Source organism: Centroberyx gerrardi, chromosome 16 (assembly GCF_048128805.1).
Source record: "Centroberyx gerrardi isolate f3 chromosome 16, fCenGer3.hap1.cur.20231027, whole genome shotgun sequence".
In the NCBI taxonomy this organism is placed as follows: domain Eukaryota; kingdom Metazoa; phylum Chordata; class Actinopteri; order Beryciformes; family Berycidae; genus Centroberyx; species Centroberyx gerrardi.
Window position 1 is genome coordinate 22,393,030 of NC_136012.1, and position 17,194 is coordinate 22,410,223.

Genomic DNA, 17,194 nt, shown 5'->3' on the forward strand with positions numbered 1-17,194 from the left:
TTTATTGTATTTGGCAATTACAGTGATTCTGGTTCTTATATCAATGTGAAGAGGTAGTTGGGATTAAATACTTGTACAGAAGAAGAGAAACAGCAAACCAAATGGCTGAATCTGTCATCAGCCGTGGAGAAATATCTGCTTCATGTGGTCAGGCTTACCGAGTTTCGTCCTTGGTAATATTATATATTGATTTAATAGGGAGTCGACTGGAAGGGCTAAAATAACAGTTGTGGGCTGTCAGGACCCAAGACAAAAGGTTGGTTGGGGAATGCCTGTCGGTGATGAACTGAAATAGCTGTCTAAGGAATTTGCTTTATTGAAGTTCCATTCAGATCAAATGAAGGCCCTTGGCAGTTTCCCCCGCTTTTCCGTCTTTATTTAAAATGGAAAATAAAGTGGTGCTTCCCCTCACGTTGGTCCTCCGCTCCCTGTGTGTAATCAATCAGAGATTATAAAGCTTAGATTGCCCTCCTTCTCCCCCCCCCCCCACCGAATCTCAAAGAAGAGACAGTTATCGAGAAATGGAAACTAGAATAATGCAGGGAATGGGGCAGTGGAGAGAGAGAGAGAGGGAGAGAGAGATCAAAAGAGAAAAGAGGAGACGAGTTTTGACAGGTGCTTATGCGACCGGGCACCCTCATCTATAAATGTTGGACATGCTCACAGATTTATAAGGCTTTCTTGGGGACATGTGTCTCTGAATGTCTGTCTCATCTATGGGAAAACTATCCATAGTGACGTCCATAAGTCTTTCCTGTCTTTTTTTTCCTCTCTAAGTTTGAACTCCTCAACCTCCGGGGGTTGTCACAGCATTGTGCAACTGATACACTGCGGACATGCTATCTGAATTACACTCATCAGCATCTTACTACATTTCAGAAGGTTTTTACTGTCAGGTGCTACTGTGCCATGCTTCATATTCATCTGCGTTGCTTTTCTGCAAATACCTTTGTGGAAAGGAACTGAAATCATTGGAATTGAGTTGTTGAACAGTGATAGAGCTATAGCAACCCGTAATATTTGCAAAGGAGAAAAAAAAAATCAGATTTAGATTTTTGTTTTACCTCTTGCATCATCAGACATGAGACTCTTGAAGATAATTGACAAACAACGGAAATGCCAGAGAAGGTAAATGCCGTCACACAAATAAAGGCCTGTCCGGGCGGAAAAAAAAAATGTCACAAGTGCTGCCACGTCTTTCACAATATTTAGATTGGGATCAAGAGATTTCCCCTTAATTATTAAGCTATATTCGTGTGTGCACTGACACACAGGTGATGGCACAATATTCACATGTTTTGGAACTTTATGATGGTGGAAGAGCGGAGAGGAGAGGTGGGAGCACGCTTTGAGGAAACATACAATGTTTTAAGACTATTTTTATAACACAAACATCTATATATCTATATTGGTGTACTTCTATTTCCATTGGTGTAATTTATGAAATGGCAAATACCTCTATGCTCCATAAACTACAAATCAGACCATTTGACATCTACTCCGCATAGTTGTACGTTATGGTTATTACAACACATAAGGAGGTGGGGCTGAACAAGGAAGATGTGTGCAACAGGAGTAGACACATGTACCCCAATGCTAGATTCCCATCTAAATGGCATATGACATCTACTTTGTATGTTTTTTTTTTTTTAGCCTGACCTGATGTAAGCCGTGCTGAATTTTACATATGTGGCTCTGTCTTCTGTCAAATGACTGTGATGTGGTAACAATTCATAACTTTGTACCAAACATCGGTATCTGTACCCTGCATGTGTTTCTGACCAGTCAAGACAAACGAGTCTGACACAGTGTTAATCTAGCACAGTTTCAGAGTAAATGCTTTGTCTGAACCCATGAGATAAAATGCAAATTTGCACAGGATTCAAATATGTGGCTGAAGGACATTTAAGGATACAAGTAGCATTCGCTCCACCACACGGACTGGCTTCCTATTACACACCTTTCTGTTTCTGAAGACTTAAATGTTGTTCATTTGCTCTATTGTATGCACACCTTGCTCACCTTTTTCTGTCTCTGTGCTCCAGCTGCAGGTATAGCAGATGACAAAATAATTAAATAATGACTAGATATAATAACATTTTATAGCTATTATTTTTTATAGCTATTATTACTTTGTGGTATTAGCAATGTGATAGCTTTAAAAGCCTTGCATAATGTACAAGTGTAAGATGAAAATTCTATGCTAAAATAGAAAATAAAGGAACTTGTTGTGGTCCTATTGGTCTAAATAGCTCATAAGTCAACCTTAGGCAGGTGTGTTATGTGTATTATGAACATCAGAGCTATGAGCAGGCGTATTAAATAAACACATAAAATCACATTAATCACTCAGGAAACTACAGTATCAGCATCCTTGGGAGGTAAGCTAGAAGGAAAGCATGACTGAAAGAGACATAGTCCGTTAGACTGAGAGATAGAGGGATGGATATACTGTATAGCCCTAACGGCTATGGAAGAACGCCCCACTTAAGTCACTAAAGACTGCCAATGTGAGGCCCCTGTTTTATCAGCAAATCCTGGCCATTATACGGCTAATGCCAGGCAATGCCTGTGACATCCCCAGCCTTTCTCTGACACGGCTAGCTTTAGCTCCTGTGTCAGTGGAATATACTCGGCACCAATAGAGGACAGCACAATACTTGGTGTCTTGGAGGGACAAGTATATGATTTTTCCGCTGCATTAGTGTACTGTGCAGTACCAAAACTGGCACACTATTGCCGCTGCCAGGTGAAAGCCTTGTATCTCCAAATTGGCAACTTTAGAGGAATTAAGAAAAACAGCCTTGTTTTTAGCTTGATGACAATGCAATCTTTACATGATATTGGTTTTTAAAGGGTTTCATAAGCCCAAGAGGACCAAATGCACCGTAATTGGATTTACGTTTTCTTGTGACAACAGCGGTATGTTTTTACCATTATGTTTTGTGACCAGTGCTGTTTGGTATGGGTATTCTATAAGTGTGTTGGTAAGGTCACCAAACATATTCAGTACTGGCTTGCTTTCAAAAGGTGCAGGCAGAGATGTCATCATTACTTCTCCTACAGAATCAGTACCAAACCTGTTCAATAATCTAATGGAACTCCTAAGAGTGCTGATATCTGTACCAAACCCATACTGGCCCAGTATGAGTACAACGTAGTACTTGTGCAATGGAAAAACACAAGCAGTGACACACATAAATTGCATATAACAATAAGACACTTGTGTTGGCACTTCCCTAGTACATATAAAGGTCTGTGGTACTTTGATCATAAGGGCTTCACATTACCATGAGTGCACACATGAGTGGCCCCAGTGGGACACAAACCTTCACCCTGCTAAATGTTTGTGCCATGCTCTCCTCACTGAACCATACACAACCATATGTTTTGTATTTTGTAACCTGTCAATCATATTGTGTCATTGTTTTATAGTTAAGTTGCAACAGAAATAGACAACAAAGAACAGGATTAGGACAGACCACACATGACTATTACCAAACACACACACACACACACACACACACACACACACTCACAGACACACACAGTTATTTGCGTGACAGTTCTAAGCTTTTGTTGTGCTGTGTCTGACTGCAGCAGTAAAGTAGTAATTGAGAGATTAGCTCTAAGGTGCTATCATGGCACTCCTTTGTTTGGTCTCTCCCTTATTGGTTGTACAGCACATTACTAGCAAGCGTGGGAAGGAGTCATGCACTAAGACCGTTAGTATGGTTTGCCTTACTTATTTTATTTTATATTAGACCAATATTTAGCCAAGTAGTCCCACTGAAATAAAAATCAGAAATAGCATCGATGGCACACAAAAGTTGCAAACAAATGACATATAACAATGAAAAGACAAGAGAAAATACAATCAAAATTACATTAAAGATCATTTTTATACCTTCATTGTCAGTTGTAGCATCAAATCCTGTGTATTGGTAAAAGCTTATATACCTCCCATGTCCTTAGTCATTGTCCTAAACCTTGAAAATTGATCTTTATAGTTAATAGTTAATATAAACAGATCAAAGTTGACCTGTTGTGGGCTCGACAGAACTTATCCAGGATAGACCTGTACCCAGAATCCCCCACCCCCCACTTCCACCACCGCATGCTTTTTTCCAAGTGCCAACATTGAGTCAACAGAGCCATTTCATGTGGTTATGGGATGGAGTTAGGGGGAGATATTTCTCTCAGGCCCTGTGTGTGTTTACCCCCTAATCCCAGAGAAGAAGTTCACAAGCGCGGGGAAAGTACTGGGAGATTTACCTCCCAAACCTGCTCAGCTTACCGCTCCCCTTCTCTCCACAGCCATATGGGGTTCGGATCATTCCTGGGAATGTTTGGCAAGCTATTTTTAGGTGATTGTAAGAATATAAGTGCTATGAAAATGGTGGTAGTGTCCATGGAAGTAATGGAAAATATTCTATACAGTACAGTAAGAATGTGTATGCTTTTTGTATTTCTTCTACTTTCCCTTGGCATTGTATGTATTTGATGTCCTGTTTGTTGTTTTGTGTTATCTCTGTTGTCAGTATAATAACAATAATATGATATAACAATATAATAACTAGACATATAAGAGCAACAAGACAGCAAATGAGGCATTTCATTCCTGATAACTATGGAATACATCTGCTTAGGACGTCATAACCTCAACTTCTACATTCATCTCTACAAATCAGAGGACCCAGTCTATGAAAATATTCTCATTTTGTTAACCAAGGGCTTGAGTTACCTGTGTTTCTTGAAAAATGTAACAGATCTAGGACATACAGTCTCAAAAGTCCAGTGCTAAATACTGTAGTTACACGGTTAGGGTTAAAAAAACTAACAATAGGGAATAAAATAATAAAATCATATTGTATTTTTTCTCTGTGGGTCTTCTTTCTCCTTTACCCCGCACTTCTCTATCATACATAATTATTCTAGAGAATATATCACATTACTTTCCAAGGCACTGTGTCTTGCACTCCTTATTGCTGCTTGCTTTGTAATGTTGGCAATCTGACAGTTTAAGCTTATTCTACTGTTGCACTCTTTCTAAGTTGCTCTGGATAAGAGTGTCACCCAAATGCATAAAATGTAAACATAATGTAAAATGTTTCTAATAATAATGCTTTATTTATATCTCTCTGTACTAGCGCTTCCAAGACAGATGTTTCCACATTTGTTGTGCTTGGCGAATGAGGTGATTCAGATTCTGGCTCTGAAGAATCCTGAGCTGTTACAGTGCGTCAGTTATGTCTAGCTGGTTACATTTCTGTCTCGCATGATATATCTCACAATGTTGCTTCAAATGAGTTTCAAGGTTGCGGTAGGACAAGACAAATCAAAACGAGCGTTTGGTGAGTCATAGTTACCTTGTTAAACATCCACAGTAAAGTACTTCATCCTGTTTTTCTCCTCCTCCTCCCGACAACTCACTGTTGTCCAAAGATGAGGTTCCCAAATCACTATTCTTTGGCCCTGTGCCAGGCCACAAAAGGATTGGGCCAATTCCAGTAAATACACTCCTAACTGAATACAGTTGAAATGTTACTTTTCCTTGGCTGGTAATCGTGGTAAAAGAGAAGAAACCTGAAATGATCCATTATAGGTGCCTGGTCCCATTACTCACTCTCAAGCGTCCTACAGTTTTCAATTATACATTGGCAGGCGGGATTGAAGTGAGCAGTACTGAATTTACATTTATATTTTAGGCGTTTAGTTGATACTTTTATTCAGAGCAGCTTACACTGAGTGAGCAGGTTCAGTGTCTTACTAAAGGACACTTGACCTGCGTTCAAACTGTGAGCAGCTTGGTTGATGTGTTGCTCTATTTTGACTGATTGTGTTTCGTGCAAGAGTTCTGATTGCATCTATGTAGTGATCTCATGCAGCTACAAAATCTTGAAAAGGCAAATCATGTATTTTTTGCTGCTTCAATGTTGTCTTTCATAATGTTACATTATTCCCATGTTAAGTTAACATAGCTAGCTATTGAGCCCTAATTGGGTAGCATGAATCAAAAATACACAGAAAATGCAATAAAATTACTTCAGAATTTACTATCGACCCCAACCATGGATGCAGTTGTTTTCCAAGTGTTGTTTTTGAGATGTTTATTCCTGTAGTCTTTCAAATAAAAGTTGTCGAAAACTGGGAATCTTTGAATGGCTGGAATCAACTTCTCGTCCATTTTGCACTTGCCAGGCAGAACTACTGTTCATGAAACTAAATCACATCGATAGGGAAACAAGGAAGTGCGGAAATCTGATTGGCTGTTGACAGCTGGCGACCGCAAAAAGTTCATCCAACTTTTCTACGGCAACAAGCTTGTGGGCCGTCCACACATAAGTCATAAGTCATAAGTTTTGTCGCTCATCTCTGTAGGAAATGAATGGACTTCTGGTGACTTGTTGATTGATGTGAACGTGGGGGAACAGGACACATAGGCTGTTGCAGGGATCAACCTTTTGACCTTTTTGGGTGCGGGATGTTTTCTCTGACCACAAGGCCACCCTGGCACCCAACCACTATGAATTAATTCACACAATTAGTACATTTTTCTACGGCACATGAACTGAAACAAGACACGTAAAGTTAGGTGCCATGAAAACCGGTATGTGAGTGAAGATTGCTGTATACTGTGTACCTGCAATTTTACTCTGCTTTTTTGCATTTTTGGATCCAAAAATTTAATTCCAAGAAACATAAAACCCTCTCACTTAATCTTTTTTTAGGATTAGCAGAGAAGCAGAAATCATGAGTGTCTGTTGGAAGTTAGTTTTTAAGGAGGTTCACATTGTAAGGTCAACTTCGCTGCCAGGAAAACACACAGATTTAAACTTTATAAACGGATTTAACATCAAATATGTAATCCTAACCGGGGAGGCTTGGACATGGACAATATTCCCCCAACCTCACACTGAGAAAGCCAACAACTCGCTGCCACCACCTCAGCTACATCGCTTTACCAGAAGCCTCTCTGCCGCCCCTCAACTTAGCTGGAATCTCTGCGTGCTTCATGTTTGCCTATACTTCCCAAATCCCTAAGAGCAAACAGGAGCATGGGCAGATTAGCTTAATATCATCCTTGGCACTAGATACACAAAAATGAAATGTCATCCATGTTCCAGGGTACAGTCAAAATAAAGGAAAGTCAAACTAGAGACGCCCTGCTAGATTTCGTGCCCAGGATTTTCATCTATTTTATCTATCTATCTATCTATCTATCTATCTATCTATCTATCTAAAGTTAAACATGTTTGAACATCACATCAACCCATAGCACTCCTTACCATAAATCAACCACTGATAGATGCTTCCATGTGGAGTTATAATAAGATTAAAGCTTAAAAAAAAAAAAGTCAAAATGGATTCTAATCAATAATCTGGCTACTTCTTTGTGGACGGCATGGGAGTCTTGAAGAATAGGCAAATGACTGGGAATGAGAGCTAAAGCTAATAAGCAGGCCATCGCTAATCTCTTAAACAAACCTCCTCTCTCCCTATGTGGCCTTCTTTCTTGCGTTATAAATAATGTATATTTTGCCAGCACCCCCCAACACACACACACACACACACACACACACACACACACAAACAACCCCCAATGTCTCTTTTGACTTCTGAGTTGCCGGTAGAGTTCAATCTGGTCTTCAAACACATCTTATTTTCCGCCCTCCCCCCAACCTTATTGGTTTACTTTAATTAGTGATATTGAAGGCGGGGGCAAAGGAAGAGGGGTGGCACAGGGGGTTTGGGGTGGGGTAAATACTGAAAACAAACAGAGTGTTGAATAGGAGGATGGCGGCGGGTGCAGTCCCAGTGCTGCCGCGCAGACGGAAGGGGACACATGGTGTAAGTAAACACTCGTAATTGCATTAGATCCCCCTGGCACATGGGTAATCTAGCCTTCCCCCGTCCCAGAACACAACAGGACACATCTCTCTCTCTCTGCTTTTCAAATCATTAATGTAAAACCTACAGTACCGTCATTGATCATTCAGCAGGCATGATGCTGGACTAATTATGATTGAGGTATAGAGTGTCAGTGTGTGTGTGTGAATGTGTGTGTGTGTGTGTGTACATACAGTACGTGCATGTGTATGCTCACGTATGCACTTGTTTTGTGTCTGGGTTAGAGAAATGCAGCGTGTGTGTGTGTGTGTGTGTGTGTGTGTGTGTGTGCGCGTGCATCCCATTAAACAGTTGTCCTGTTTGATATTTCAGTCCTCAGCCCACATGTCTTGAGAGTATGAGCAAACACATTTGCTTGAATGGGATGTTCCCTGAGCAAACAGGGAGAAAATCTGGCCTTGATATGAATGTCAGTGACAGTCAATGATAATTGGGAAGGGATGTTTTTGCTCCTTATTGAGATGTCCAATGTACAGACACCTTATGAAATGAAATGCCGGCCTGATATTATTTTGAAATCATTCGGTATTGACTTTTGTCACTCACCCAGTTGACTGTCCCTTTACTTCGGGGCAGAAAAAGCATCTGCTGGGGCTGCAGGAACCGCATCATCCACTAGGTGGTGATATCACATCCACTATAATCCAGATCCACACGTCTCCATTATACATACTCCATGCTAAATACCATAAAAATCTTTTTAAAACATTCGTTTGCCACTGCAAATAGACAGAATTTTTAAAGAGTTAGTACGACAAAAAAGACCAGATTGTCATGTTGACTCAAATTTAGCCTGTTAATCAAAACTATACTTTGTCGATTGTTCACTTACTTATGTACTCTCTATTTTGACAGAATTATAGCGTTACATTTACATTTTCCAGGCCTTCATCTTGCATTTTTCAGCTTTTAGTTGATGCTCCTAGCCAGAGTGACTTATAATCAGTGTAACAGCAGAACAAGCTTAAATTCCTAAATCACAAACATTAAAAGTAACTGTAAAGAGGGTCAGAGCCACAGCAACCTGACAATACATGTAACAAATATTTCTCTGTCCCTGGAATAATCTCCATCATCTGTGATAGAGAAATGATAGCTGATCGTCCAAAAACCATTTATGAATGAAAGTGGTGCCAGGAAGGCCGAGACTGGTCACCACAAATATTAATGAAAGGGACGGTTAGAGGAAAAGTCTTAGATCTCTGCTGGTATTTAGGGGATATGTGAGGCTTTGAGGAAAAGCCGCAATGCCAGAGGGTTCAAATTTGTGTGGCCCCAGGGCCAGTGTAACAGAAAATAAACAATGCTTCCTAGTGATTAGGACTTTATTAAGGCACACAAAAGTCCCGAGCCTAGATTGGGTTTATGTTTGAAGAAAGGGCCCAATAACAGTGCCAGCGGAAGCAAAATACTGGTCGCAAGTGATCTTCAGTATTTATTTAGCGAGCTTCAAAAACTGATTAATTTATTAAAAAAGGCTATTTTAATGATTTATATTATGATTGTCTTTTGTTAGCTTTTACTGAGAAAAAAAGCAAAGGTGTTAAACAGGGAAGAAGATCAGTGGAACAATATTAGACGACTACACCATTCGAAACAGCCTGATTGTGTTATGAACTCCAGAACTCAAACATTAGCTTCTACTGACCTATAACTCCGCCCTGTAATCACTACCACCCGGATTAAAAACTACTACCCACACAAAATACCCCGTCTCTAATGCATGACAAACAAACAACCAAGAAAAGACGGAGAAGAGAGCACGGGGAACACCCACCGAGCTGCTTTTAAAGTAATATCCCCTAAGCCCTGGACACCCCAACAAAGTCTATCATGTCTAACCTGTCTCCTCACCTATTTGGACCCAGCCAAATGGCCCAGAGTAATCCCTCCGCCCCGGGGCACTGGAGGCAGCTTTACCCACCCCAGAGCCCTGTCCTGCCCTGACAGGTTAGTGTACTTTAGGGGCCCTGGAACACCCACAGCCACCGTTTTATATTTACATTTTAGGCATTTAGCTTCTCCAAAGCAACTTGCAATGATCTCACTAGGAGAATACTCTTAAATTCCTAGGTTGCCAACATTAGAAGCAACGGACAGCAAAGACTGAAAGGGTCAAAAGCACAGCACCTGGACAACAGATGCAACACATATCCCTAGAATGATCATGCATAATAGAAAATAGCTAGGTAAGGAGCTAAGAGCCAAAGAGAGCAGTATACAGCAGGGGCCTTGGAAGACCTTATTACCTAACTTTGAATGTAATCCTATCCAGCGTTTGGATGTAGCAACGCATTTAGTAGAGATGTAATTGGGACAGAGCTGGGAAAAGTTTGTGGGTGGCAAGGCCTGCTGTGTGTGTGTGTGTGTGTGTGTCTGTGTGTGAAAAATATCATTGAAGAGAGAGAGAGAGAGAGAGAGAATTGATTTCATTGCCTCTGTACATGTCCCACCCCGCTAGCTTGCAGACGAGGACTCATCTCTTGGCTCATTAAGAGAGCAGATTTAACGGCTGCAGAGCTCAATGGCAGAAGGATCAGCGCTCTAACCGCTAATTGGGCTGTTTCAAGGAGAGCTTGAACTGGAAAATGTTGCTTAATGATTAGTTGCAGCATTGCTCTTTGAAACACGGTAGCTGTTTGGAGAAATAAAAGGAGAGGTTTACCTGATCTGATTAATTTTGTTGCCTTAGTTTGTTTAGCCCAAATCTGCAGCTCACTGGTTCAAGATATCATCATGTGTAATGTATTATAAATGTATTTCAACAAAGGTAATAACGCTTGTCAAATGAAGCGATGCTAGTGTAATGACGGGCAATGAGTTTTCACAAGTCGGTTCAGGTTGGTAGCCTTTCAGCTAATCTGCCAAATGTAAGTTTAGGACTTATGTGTCTGTGTTGACTCAGGTTCCTTGTTGATGCAGTGGAGGCATGGCTCCACTAGGGGGAGCAGCGACGCACTAAATCGAACGACTCCTAGACAAAGAAGAATCTAGCAAAGATGGAGCAAGTAGAGAGCTGCATACACAGATTGAGACAGATCATACGAATCTGAATCACTTTGATGACTTAAATAACAAAGCACAATAAATGCACAGGAATTAACTTGCTATAAATCGACTGCGAGAAATCTTTTACAATTGCTATGAAATCTCTGGTCCCCTGCTCACATCTAGAGCAGCGTTCTGCTCTTGTCACACCAGTCTAATGGCAACATCACACATTAGTGTAAGCATAAAGATATCATGTTAAGCCTAAAGATCTGTAATGGATTTGCAATACAGTATGTTGACTGATATATTCTGTAGAGGCTGTAATAAACAGCCTTACACATACAATAACATTTACAGAGTATTACATGTTATAGGAATGTCTGAGTCATTGAAAGCTCTTCTGTTTCTGTCTAATTTTATTGATATAGAATATTATTACCTGTTATGTGTGTTAGTAGCCACAGATACTGTATTTTGTTACAATGAACTACATGAATATATTTGGATTCTTTGCAGATGTTTGCTGCTCTGATAATTCCTGACTTTATTATTGTCTATGTGGTCAAACACAGTCATAGATTGCAGGCCCTAGAATCAGAATCAGAATTGATTTATTGACCAATTGTAAGTTTGCACATACAAGGTATTTGACTTGGTGGGTTGCTCCCGTAGATCACATTTAACATAAAACAACACAAAATTATATATATATATATATATATATATATATATATATATATATATATTAAAAAAAAAAAAAGTAGGATATAAAAAATATATGGCTATTCAGTTGTACCACAATTAGCTTTCATATCCGCAATCATTCTATGTGACATGCCAAATTGTCATGTTGTTGAAAAGTTCTCCAACTACATTGTAGTCTTGTTCAAAATCTGAATCAGGTCCCAGGTTTGGCTGTGGGAAGACGAAAACAGGTTCTCTAATTGTTCTGGAGAGCTTCTCTGTACCTCGCTCATGTTTTCTATTAGGCTACGGAATGTTCTTATTCTACTGTCTTGTTGTTTTATGTCTTACAATGCTTGTTGGCTTATTGGCTTGCTTTTAATGTTTCTCATAGGAATCTAAGCTTACTCTACTGTTGCGTTTATAGCTGTAATGTAGCTGTAATGATCTTTGTTTGGACAGTTCTAAATGTGTGTGGGATTACTGTGTAATGTTACTAAACTAAATTTATCCAAACATTTTGTTAAAGTTGCTTATAGCCATTAGCTCACAAATCAGACTTGGGCAAAACAAAAATGAAGTGTTTCATTCCAAACTACTATTATTCTTAATATTCATTTTGGGGATCTTTTTTTTTTAATCAAAGGTTTGTTGCATAGTATTTAAAAGACACACATGTTTAAAGCTTTATTTATTTTATAAGTAAAGGGCCCAAGTTCTCTAACAACTTCAATAATATCCCATACTGCGTTTTCATGTCAGCAGTCATTTATCAGAGAAGGTGTCACATTTGTCAGATTGTGGATATCTAATTTGAGGATGAAGTTATTTTAAAAGTTTTCTCCAGAGAGCAGGTTAGTGAACCTCCGGGTTAGCGCAGCCTATCAGGATGCTGTGAAATTGGAAGTCTCTAAAAGCCATTAGTCTTTCTCTTATCTGCCAACTGTAGCTGCATTAATCTTGTGGCCACATTCAATCCTTTAAATATCATCCAAACCTTTATGTTCACAATTTGTTTTAATAGCACGCCTATGCTGAGATAAGAAATGAAAATTAGAACAGCATTAAATGGAGTCTGTTCAATTTGTTACAGTAGAAGCTATTTATCTTGATTAGCATGAGGAGATTGTGGGCTCCTACCCCTAATGCCTTTTCTTTGACAAGCCTTTTGTGCGTGCCTGTGCGTGTGTGTGTGTGTGTGTGTGTGTGCGTGCGTGTGCGTGTGCGTGTGTGCGTGCATCTTTGTTGTTAAAGCAGCATTTCAGCTAATTACATCTGAACTTTATTTTGTCCTTACCGTGGGTGAAATTGATTTCCTTTGAAAGATTTTCTCTTTGCTCTTTAGTTCATTAGATATTTGGACATATTGTTTGTTTTGATTTGAATCCCTAAAATCCCCATTCACTCTGCTTAGAATAAAATAACTTATTAACTGGAAAACAATAATTTCCCAAGAGTATCCCCCCACTGATGCTTTTGGCCAGGATATGTTTCTCATCCACAATATTTCATTGAGCTTTAATTAATATAACAAGGATTCTGTCTCCTCCAGTGATTTCACTCAGAGGACAAATTTGAATGTGATAACTCTTAACAACTCTTCAAATCCAAATGATATTGAGCAACACTTTACAGTTTTAGGATATTTGTAAACTGAGAAACAAATAAATCAACTTAAAGTACCCTTTTGAAATGAAAGTGAGGGAAATGTGTGAAAATGTCTGTGCCAAAGGGTTTATTTATACATTATACATTTATGAAAACTGAATATTACGGGTATGCAAGGAGTGTGTGTGTGTGTGTGTGTGTGTGTGTGTGTGAGATACCACTATTTTTGTACTGAAGCTGCTGACGACAGATATTTTCTGCTGATATTCGATATCTTAAATGACCAATTTCATGCTAAAAAATTACAAGTATTCAGTGTTTCCCGCAGAAATGTTTTCTTGGCAGGGTGGAAAAGCCTCTGAAGCAGCATTTAGACCATAATGTAAAACTAAAAACTCACCACTGAAAGCCATAGAAATTCCTTTCAGGGTCGTAGGGGAAAATCTGGGATACCTTCTTGCCTATAAATTAAGAATTAATTTAAAATAACTTAAGTGCGCAAAGAGAATTAAACTTCATTGCGGGTTTTGCAGACTGTTTATGTAGCTGTGGTCATCATATCGGCAGTGGACGACACTGACTGGCCAATAATATTTAATAAAAGGCCAATACTGGCCCGTTATATCTGTCTAACCCCAATCTGTATGTGCTGTTTTCAGTGCAGTGGACCAGCAGAATTTTCCTGATGGATTAATACAGTCTGTCTCATTTGACTGCGCCCGAAAACACCTTAAAACACAGAAGCCAAAGCAAAACGTTAAAAATATCGCCCTGCTGGATACGTGCTGTATTTCTCACTCGGAGCAGGTTCAGATTAATGCTAGAAAAGCTGCCTGGACTAAGTTATGACCTGAGTGAGTTATGTCTCTGCGGTCTGGTAAAGATGTGCTTAAAAAGTATTCAATGGAAAACATATCATAAAATTTTACGACATCAAGGAGTGGGTGCAAGGAGAGCACAATAAATCTTTGATCTCCTTCTCAGGATCCATTCCCGCGCCATATGACTCTGCTGTCAGGTTGAGGAGGTGTCAATAAAGTTGTCTGACCTCTCAGCAGGTGCGTAGGTACACTCTCAAAACATAGGGTTCATCTAAGATCTGTAGGGAGCAAATAAGCATCTTAGGGTTAGGACAATTTTTTTGGGGGGGAAACCCAGTTTGTTAGAGGTTCATGGAAGGAACATTGACCCTTCATGGGGGGGGTTCATCCTGAAAATCTGAAAAAAAACACTAAACGTTCCTTAAAGTCCTTTTACTTTTTTCAGTGTACTTCACACCACTAGCCGAGCAGCGATGGATTTGAGTGCAAGCGTGTGTGCGTTTAAACTTTATTTTAGGTACACCCATGAGATTAACTCATTTTCGCTCCCATTTACAAGGGAGACTGAGTAAAATTAAAATCCAAATCACATAAGCGGTAAGTAAAAATTTGCTGCGAGTCCTCAACAGGCAGGAGGCCAGCAGCACAACAGCAGGAATCAGGTGACAAACTAAAATAGCTCTGGGATAAACAAAAGATAAACAGCCTCAAAATCATATTTACTCCACATATTTATTGTACATTTCATCATACACTGAATGTAGAAAATATCAGGAACACCTTCCTAATATTGAATTGCACCCATATCAGTTACTTTAAAACTTTAAAATCCTCATTTTACCAGACCCAGGTATATTTCCCCTTCATCATTAAAGTGGATCCAATTGGAAAAATCACTATCTGTTTCACCTGGATTCACCTGGATTCATCTGTTCAGTCTAATGCATGGAAAGATCAGGTGTTCCTACATTTTTGTACATACAGTACAAACATGTATACTGTTTGTACATTCAGTAGTAGTAGTTTATATGTGTACACTGTTCCAGGGGGTTTCCTGTGACCTTGTAGCGCAGCATGTGGTTACATGGAGAGGTAAGAGAGGATTAATCTTCAAAGGACTCTGCCTATGATTGTGTATAATTAGGAAAATCTGGGGGCTTACAGTTAAAAATGAGCCCTTTCAGTCTTCTTACTGCGATACGGAGGCTGCTTTGAGTCAACAGACAACAATGCATTTAGGTTATGTAATTACTCATTGATCTAAAGCTGCAGGGATTAAACAAAGCATTTTAAAAGATGCTCTTTTTTTTCAAACAGACAATTAAAATGTTTATTCTGTACGTCTGTATTTTTAAGGTAATTTATTGGATACACTACAAAGCAGAGGGTACTGTAGAGTAGGCCTCTTCTAATTGCGCTGATCAACACTGTAACGTATCTAACACCTACTCAGATGTCAGCATTTTAAATAGGCGGCATATTATAGAACATGTGTGGGCTTATATTGCAGTGTGAGCAAGTTGAATACCCTGTGGCCTAACAAAGACAGCTATGATCTGTAGAGGGCTTTCTGGTGACGTAACACACTCTCTGGTGGGCGGCGGCCATATTGGAGGTCCTCAGGTATCGGGCAACAATAGCTGTGAACATTGCATTTTCACACGTACAACTTGGTCTCAACAGAATTCAATAGATATTAATTTATATGCTGTTTTTGACTGCTAATTGATCATTTTGCCACTGATGAATGTGGTCGGTTTTGTGTTTAGATAATCAGTTTGTTAGCTAATAAATTGTAGTATCTGGACAGCTAACTGTCACTGTCTTACTGTAAACACATCTGATTTGCACACTAGCTAATGAATCTAGTAGGAGCAACAGTTAGCAGTAGTAGTTCAAAGCCAAAACCAACTGTTTGTTCGGGGTAACTGAGCTTCTCTCCTCAAGATTCAATTCATAGTGCTTTGGAGTTGGGACTAGAGCTATAGACGAGACTGTAGCAGTTACCTAAATTTGTAACCAAATCTACCTTATCATACTATACATTCTTAATTATAACATTGCTGAATTGACCTTGTTATACATATATTTAACCATTATTAATGAACGACCAATTCACCAGTAAACCTCCATTATGCTGCAAAGTTGTGATAGAACAGCCCTGTTGGCCATTTTGTCCCCCATGGGCCCCATCACTGTCAGTATGTGGTGGTACACTGTAAAGTTCAACACTCATTCACCACTCACTCACTCACTCTCTCACTCGATACTCCGTGCTATTCCGGCGTGTAAGGATATACAACGGTCACAGCTACAGCCAGGCTGCCAATAGCCAGGCTCGCAGCTGTTGATTGAAGGATCACTTGTGTAATGGGATGTTGCCAAATCCAAAAGGTGTAGAGATGGAGATAAATAGCCGTGGGCCTCCTCAGCATTACCGAGGCATGGCGCCCGGCGAGGAGCCTTCAGACACGGGCGGACGAGAGGGAAACCTGCTCCCCTGTGCGGGCAGTCGAGGGGAGAGCGAGAAGACAGCCGCTCCTTGACGACAGGTAAAAGACGCAGCTGACACAAACTGTCACCCAACTCCCAGAGCGCACTGGGGCTGTACAGATTTGCACTCAGCCGTATTGGCACGGACTTCTGTTAGTTTAAATAGTAGAAGGAGGGCACCTACCAAAGCCCCCAGCAATGCTGAGAAGAGAAATATATGTGGCTATAATTAAATCAACTCAGGACAATAATGATGGTTAATGACATGCTCTTTACACCGTTAGCAGTGTGCATCAATATGGTGTCGGGCGCTCTGTCATCAGCCGATGCCATGCCAAAAGAGGCCTAACTGCTTCTATGGAATCCAGCCAATCAATGCACTTCTTCATGCTCTTTTTTCCGTATTCAGGGGGCTCAAATCCATTGATTGATTGCTTTTCATGCCTATATCTTCCTATTGGAAATATATTGTTTTCAAATATAAGACTTTCATTGTCTGTTTTTCACACCACTATTCTTTAAAAGTAGGATTATGATATGTGAACAATTTGCGAACAAAGACGGCATGCAGTAAAAGTAGCCACAACTGTAGAAATAGTTTTTTACATTATGCTTAAAGTAAAATAACTGCAACTAAACATTTCATATGTTATATTATTTTCCACTGGAACTCAGGGAAACCTCTG